Genomic DNA, 6,339 nt, shown 5'->3' with positions numbered 1-6,339 from the left:
TCCCTCTTCTCCCCTCCCCTCGTTTTCAGTTCACTTCTGCTGTACTCAGCTCTGCCTCATTCCACACCCTGCTTCTACTCTGTCTGCAGAAGCAGAGGCTAGATTCACACAGAGTCTGCCAACCACCTTTTTTGTTTTTCCTTCCCTGTCAGCCCATGCGAGGAGCTTGAACAGTTACAGTATTTAGAGCCAGAGAGAAATTTTCTTGCTCTCTTTAATTTTTCCTTTCAGCCCTACCACGAATCCCGGCATCTGTCAGATATTAAATCTCAGATTAGCGTGCTCCTTGCCACATCCTCCTTGCTGCTCGCAACTGGGAAGATGGGAATGATCATCTCTGGAAAAATATATATTTTTTCGGATCATCAAGTCTTTTCCCCTCACCCTCCACTTTCAGTGCAGCCCATGTTACACATTAAAGGACTACCAAACCTCTAAACTCGCTATTTCCTGAATAAGTACTGAATAAGTCTGGGGTACCAGCCTATAGTAATTCCAACTCCTCTCCGACTGCCCCTGGCTGTAGAGATCTCAGCTGTATTCTGTCTCTCACTCAGCGCACTCTCTGAGCTGAGCTGCAGTAATCAAAAGCTTTAATCTTTAGGCCACTATATTAAAGCCGCAGAAGATTAAATAAGACAAGAAGTTCCAGCAGGACTACCATCACTATGGTTATTTGTCGCTCTGTTCAAGGTACACCACACAAGTCACATATAAGTGAACAAATTATTGCACAACTGCAGAATCACTACAATTTTCCTGACAGTAGTTACATTTCCAAGCATCAGCCTGCACAATAATTGTAATTCAAATTCAAAATTCTATTCATTTGTGCGATTTTCTTGTGCAGTTGATCTCACAGGGTAAGGTACTATGTGAGATGTGCATGTGTTGCAAATTTTGAAGCTGCAAAACAGAAAATGCAGATATTCCTTGAGTTTCAGAGACTGGGAAAAGGAATGTGGATGGGAATGAAGGGGGAGGCGCAGGGTGGATTTTGTGGGATTTTAGATGCAAATACTGACCATTTTAAACTGTTTTTTTTATGGGGAAACATAGTTAACACAATAACACAGACTAGTAAAGACAAATGTACAGGATGAAGGTGTTTTGAGGGATCAAGGACCTCAAACAAAATTTGCAGCATTCATTTGCACCCATTGCGCTTTCAAAACTAGAGGTAAAAAGCAAAGATAAATGTGAATTTATTCTACGCATTTTTAGATTTACAGTTTATAAAGCAGCTGGATTGCAATATCTATCACAGATGCAATAATTGAAGCTGAAAGAGTAGAGGCGTGTTGATATGTTATGTTCTTCCATATATCATGCCACTGTTAAAAAAAGTGTTTTCATTTGAGTATTTGACATCCTCAGGTCTCCTTTTTTTCTGAAAACAACTGAAACAAAATCCCTGTTACAGTATGTTGGTGATGTTTTTGTTCATCATTATTTTGCATCATGAGTCTTATTTTTTTACTCTGCTGCTTAATTTCTTCCTGAGTACTTTAAAGGAAGTTGGTAGAGAGCTCTGAGTCACTGAGGCACTCTCTTTGCTCCACCTACAGGGAAGCTGTAACAGACAAGCAATGATAGCAAAACAATTACTACTGTAGCATATACCCTCGCCTCTTCTAGGGGGCAAAGTGGGACAAAGTTTGGTTGGGTTGGAAGGAAATTGGAAGGGGAAAGGTTTGGCATTCTAGACACCTCATGACTTAGTTAACATTTGTGTAATCCTCCTTATTCTTGCCCTAATGTGAAAGAATAAGATGCATTTTAAAGAACATGTAAATATTAACACTAGAATGCTTGCGACCAATCACTTAGAAGATGTGGCCCCTGAACAGCAGAATATGTTTTCAGTCTTGGATATAATCCATCTACACATTTGACATCTGTTCCATACAATTACCCAACAGTGAAGTGATCCCATAAAATGTGAGGCGCAGGAGACCAGCACGGGCAAGCTTTCTGAGACTGTTAAAAATACAAAGACTGTGCATTTATTCCTAAAATGGATAGGTGCAGTAAGTAAAGAAATGGTGGCAAAGCTGTGTGATGTCATGTAAAGACCAGAAATTGAAACTTAAACCAGACCAACGGGTCAGATTTGTTTTAAAAAATCCATTTGGTCTCCTAAACTACAAAATACATTTAAAAAGCAATGTAGTTTAACAAAGCTGTTTTATGCAGTGTGAAGCATAAAATATTAGGTACGCCCCCTGGAATTCATTGACAAGGACTGGAAAAAACTGCAAAGAAGCCACAAAAATGCACTTTAGATAAAAGTTGGTAACAGTGTTGACAAAATCTATGACAAAGAAAGTCACAATACATATATTATAATTTAAAACAATAATTATGGAAAAATGGAGGCATTTCAGGAACAAACAGAACAATGCATTACCTGCTTTATAGACTTAATCAGCACATGGAACGGAGAGAATCTTCCCAAAATTTTAAAAGGCCCCTTCCTCACTCTAAATAACAACAAAATATAAAATAGTATTTTCGGGTTTTGAAAATACTTTGCATTGCAGGAGCCGATTCTGACGTTTTGGCAAATGTAAAGCAGTTTCCTAATCAAGGAAGCAGAGCATACCAGCTGTTCTCCTCAGACCATTTTGTGTGCATGTCTCTTAATGTGGTAAGTGTCAATCTCCATTCGAACCATTGCTTTCTTTGTGCCAGACATGAAGAGTTCATTCCTCACACTTTGTCGCCTTGGGAGGAGTTGGAAGGGCAATATGAATGTGTCCCCTAGGACAAGGGTTCCCAGTACAGGTTCCCAGTACAGTACACACTTTCTGGTTTTGTTCCAGTCAAGCTCTTCAATGTTTTAATGACTTGATTAATTCAAACTATTTGTCTGTTTTCAGCTCTAAAATAAATTGCAGATTGCCCTTTGCAGTTCATAAGTCAAATTAAAGCCCAGACTTCCTGAGCAGGAAATAAAAACATGCTGATATTCCTTTCAGGCAGCTTTAGTTCAGTTGAATCAATTATGTAATTAAGCCCGGCTGGAATGAAAACCAGCAGGTGCACGGACCTGGACTGCGTACCCCTCCCCTTCGAGAGCACAGTGGGATTGAGACGCATCGAAATCAAAGCTCAGAGGCAGACAGGCCCTGACGGTGGGCTTGGCAAAAAGTTTGATGGCAGATGGCGAAAATAGCTCAAATTCAGTCCTTGGGGCGTAACAATACTTTAGATTCTGTACTTCGGAATCTAAATTAAGAGACTACACCCATCAACCCACACTCATGTGATTAAATGTGTTTTACTAAAGAATCTTGCATTTCTTTTATTGTGTTTTGTCAGTTTTTAAGGTCAGTGAAATAATCTATTCCTTTGTATATCTGTGGTTGGCAGATGTAATTTACTGTAAGATGGATTCACATCAGGCGAAAAGGCGAGCTGAGAATATATTTTTTTCTTCTGGTGCCTTTGTAACTGGCATGTCTACTTAATAAATGGTCATAGAGGAACACGAAGAACACAGGAAGACAAACAGAAGCTATGAATGAACAACTGAGTGTGTAAGCATATAAATGTTTACACGTTTTAAGCAAATATGCCCATTTTTGCTGGATACAGGTAATATGTAAAAATCAGGTCAAGTTATAGACCTTAAGATCTTCTGTTTTGTTTCCAGGAAGAGAGAGAGTGGATTGTGATAAAATGGATTTCCCTTTTCGTTGTTGCCATGGTGACCGTGATAGTAAATGACTGATTTCCTGTGCAGAAGCATAGCTGGAAGGAAAGGAGGAAAAGAGAGGGAGAGTCTTTGGGTGCGTGTGTACAGGTCTGTGTGTGTATAATGGGGAGACTGGGTGATTATGAGACAGCAGTGCAGGAACAAGCTACTGTATAGAGAGAGGTGGAGACTCACAGGAAATTCTAAGCTCACCTTCCTTCTTAATAAAATTTCATCTACAATCCAGTTGCTTTGATTGTATTTTGTTTTGTCTTGCATAATATGCAATAAGTTCAAGCTATGCAATATTGTAATTGTAACAGTGTCTTCCAAACCTTTGAATTTACTAAAGACCTGAAGTTAATTTTGGCCTTCATGCTGCAGGCTAACAATGCCTTTAAATGCTCATTACAGCACACATTTTCCACTTACACAAATTGTCACAATTTGTTTTGAAAAAAACATGAGCAAAGTGAGTGGCAAAAATATTCCTTGGAGAGTGACAGAGAAAGTCAAAGTGAATCGCAGTAAAGCTTAATGTTCTTTTCTGCAATGAGATTGTGAAGGGTGTTTGTGCATGGGTGACGTGAGAAAGGCGGAGAGAGAAGATGAAAACGTTTGCAAAATCTTTATTCCTCCTTACCTCTGATAGATTGTAAAACTGGCCCATGATAAGCTTACTGATGGTCCAATTAAATGTCTGCTTTCCTGATGGAACACCACATGCACAACACCTAGCCTGTGATGGGCTTACTAATGTCCAACCTAAATGCTACTGTCTTTATACCACTCTCTGTGCACTTTGCCAAACACCGTGTAAGAAGATGCCTGCAAAAACATGCTCAGACTATATAATTATAATAATAATAATAATAATAATTGCTTACACTTATATAGCGCTTTTTCTGGACACTCCACTCAAAGCGCTTTACAGGTAATGGGGACTCCCCTCCACCACCACCAATGTGCAGCATCCACCTGGATGATGCGACGGCAGCCATAGTGCGCCAGAACGCTCACCACACATCAGCTATCAGTGGGGAGGAGAGCAGAGTAATGTAGCCAATTCATAGAGGGGGATTATTAGGAGGCCATGATTAGTAAGGGCCAATTGGAAATTTGGCCAGGACACCGGGGTACACCCCTACTCTTTTCGAGAAGAGCCCTGGGATTTTTAATGACCACAGAGAGTCAGGACCTCGGTTTTATGTCTCATCCGAAGGACGGCGCCTGTTTACAGTATAGTGTCCCCATCACTATACTGGGGCATTAGGACCCACATGGACCACAGGGTGAGCGCCCCCTGCTGGCCCCACTAACACCTCTTCCAGCAGCAACCTTAGTGTTTCCCAGGAGGTCTCCCATCCAGGTACTGACCAGGCTCACACCTGCTTAGCTTCAGTGGGTTGCCAGTTGTGAGTTGCAGGGTGATATGGCTGCTGGCTTAAACTGTTAATTGGTATAACTGTTTATATTACTGCATTTATATCTCATCTCAGTTGCAGTATTGAAAGATAATTAAACATTATTACTGTTTTATTCAATTGGATGGCTGTACACCTCAATTACTGAGAACTGGGCCTAACCATGCAAATCTTGTTCAAATTCTGGTGCCTGCAACATATCCAATTGAATTTTAGGTTTTGAGCATTTTTCTCATTAATATCTTCAAGAGAATTCACAAAGGAGGATGATATTGGATTGTAATATGATGTAGAGAAGAGCAGTTGCACAGCAGTTCAGAGTGTAACAGTACTGTCCAATTTTTGCTCTTACCCAAAAAACTGAAACTAAATTTCACATCAAGTTAACAAAACAAATGAATGTTGCTTACAGTATAACAGTCGAATACACACCAATTGAGGTGATTTATTCCCAGACCTTAACAAAGAATAATTTTTTACTCATACTTTACCTCTCCATACTGTACTTGGGTTTTTTCACAGTCCCTCTATAATTATGATGACGAGAGGAGAGAGTAGGCAGTAGAGGAGTGCAGTAGAGTGTAGTTGCACAACTACAACACAATTGATAAAACAAAAGTAGTAGGAGCTTACAGTGCTTCTCAAAAATGCTACAGCAGCAGTCCTTCTCTAGGCAGCAGTGAATTCTGGGGTGTAAAGAAACAATCATTGTGCACCTATAACTGGATAAGAAACAGCCACAAGACAGATGGAATATAGACTGGCTGGTGTTGCAGAATTACACTGAATCTGGCCATATCACTGAAGATGAAGTCTCACAAAACCAAAAATATTGCAGCACACAACAGGGTTCTCTCATAACATTCCCACCAGTAAAGAATTATCTCATTGCACTGGTTTGGGATTCAGCTCCAGAGGGGAATGTGCCACCTACTGTTCCAGCAGTTTGACTTCCAGTAGCATATCTTCCTTAGTGGTCTGCCAGACGTAAGCGAACCATCAGGAGCTCAACTGCTTTGAGGCAGTGAGGCTACTCAAAATTAGAGTTGGTGGGGACAGAGGAGAGCTTGTTAACTTAGAGCCGATTACACAAAGACAGACTGAAACAAATTTGTCAAATTATTTATATTTATAGTTATAACCCTGATTTAGGAAACTATCAGTCTATCAGATTCATTTAAAATATACAGTACATAGTGGTGCTTTTTAAATAAA

This window comes from Lepisosteus platostomus, chromosome 10 (genome assembly GCF_059453375.1).
Source record: "Lepisosteus platostomus isolate fLepPlt1 chromosome 10, fLepPlt1.hap1, whole genome shotgun sequence".
Taxonomy (NCBI): Eukaryota; Metazoa; Chordata; class Actinopteri; order Semionotiformes; family Lepisosteidae; genus Lepisosteus; species Lepisosteus platostomus.
Note: the sequence above shows the minus strand (reverse complement) of the source record.